The sequence below is a fragment of the Dipodomys ordii genome, unplaced genomic scaffold, assembly GCF_000151885.1.
Source record: "Dipodomys ordii isolate 6190 unplaced genomic scaffold, Dord_2.0 Scaffold1000010420, whole genome shotgun sequence".
NCBI lineage: Eukaryota > Metazoa > Chordata > Mammalia > Rodentia > Heteromyidae > Dipodomys > Dipodomys ordii.
The window spans coordinates 1-945 of record NW_012294037.1 but is presented as its reverse complement, the minus strand read 5'-3'; the positions used below and the strand labels follow the sequence as shown (position 1 = coordinate 945).

General features: G+C 64.1%; 1 long non-coding RNA gene across 1 annotated transcript; it reads left to right on the top strand.

The window, feature by feature from the left end:
- The first annotated feature begins 5 nt into the window (after positions 1-5).
- LOC106002950 lies at positions 6-865 on the top strand. Its single transcript, XR_001175966.1, has 2 exons — positions 6-76; positions 577-865. It is a non-coding gene; the product is annotated as an uncharacterized LOC106002950 (long non-coding RNA).
- Positions 866-945: the final 80 nt, after the last annotated feature.

Below are 945 nucleotides of genomic sequence, written 5' to 3'. Positions count from 1 at the left end.
TCTCCGCAGAGTGTGCCCGCAGATGAAGAAAATGCATCCGGTGCCAGGTGGTCATCAGCAAGAAAGCTGCGCCCACGTGGGTGGGCCTGTGTGTGTGTCACACACACACACACACAGAGCATTGGTGGCCTGTGTGCCACACACACACACAGAGCATTGGTGGCCTGTGTGTCACACACACACACACACAGCATTGGTGGCCTGTGTGTCACACACACACACAGCATTGGTGGCCTGTGTGTCACACACACACACAGCATTGGTGGCCTGTGTGTCACACACACACAGAGAGCATTGGTGGCCTGTGTGTCACACACACACACACAGCATTGGTGGCCTGTGTGTCACACACACACACACAGCATTGGTGGCCTGTGTGTCACACACACACACAGAGCATTGGTGGCCTGTGTGTCACACACACACACAGAGCATTGGTGGCCTGTGTGTCACACACACACACAGCATTGGTGGCCTGTGTGTCACACACACACACAGCACTGAGCCCAGGTGGGAGGGAGGGAGGCCCAGGCACGCGCACGCCGTAGCCCCGCCCTCCGCCCGCTCCTCCCGCAGACGGCTCGGAGGTGGCCGGCGCGGCCTCGGCGCTCGGGCCCCCGCGGCAGCTGGTGGAGGAGCTGCAGAGCCGCTACCGGCAGATGGAGGAGCGCATCACCTGCCCCATCTGCATCGACAGCCACATCCGCCTCGTGTTCCAGTGCGGCCACGGCGCCTGCGCCCCGTGCGGCGCGGCGCTCAGCGCCTGCCCCATCTGCCGCCAGCCCATCCGCGACCGCATCCAGATCTTCGTGTGACCGCGCCCGCCGCCCGCCCTCCCCCTCCCCGCCCGCGTTTTATAAAGAGATTCACAGACCGCCTGCTGCCTGCCTGCGCGCGTGCCACGGTCGGGGGTCAAGGGGGGACGGGGAGGGAGGGAAAGGGTGA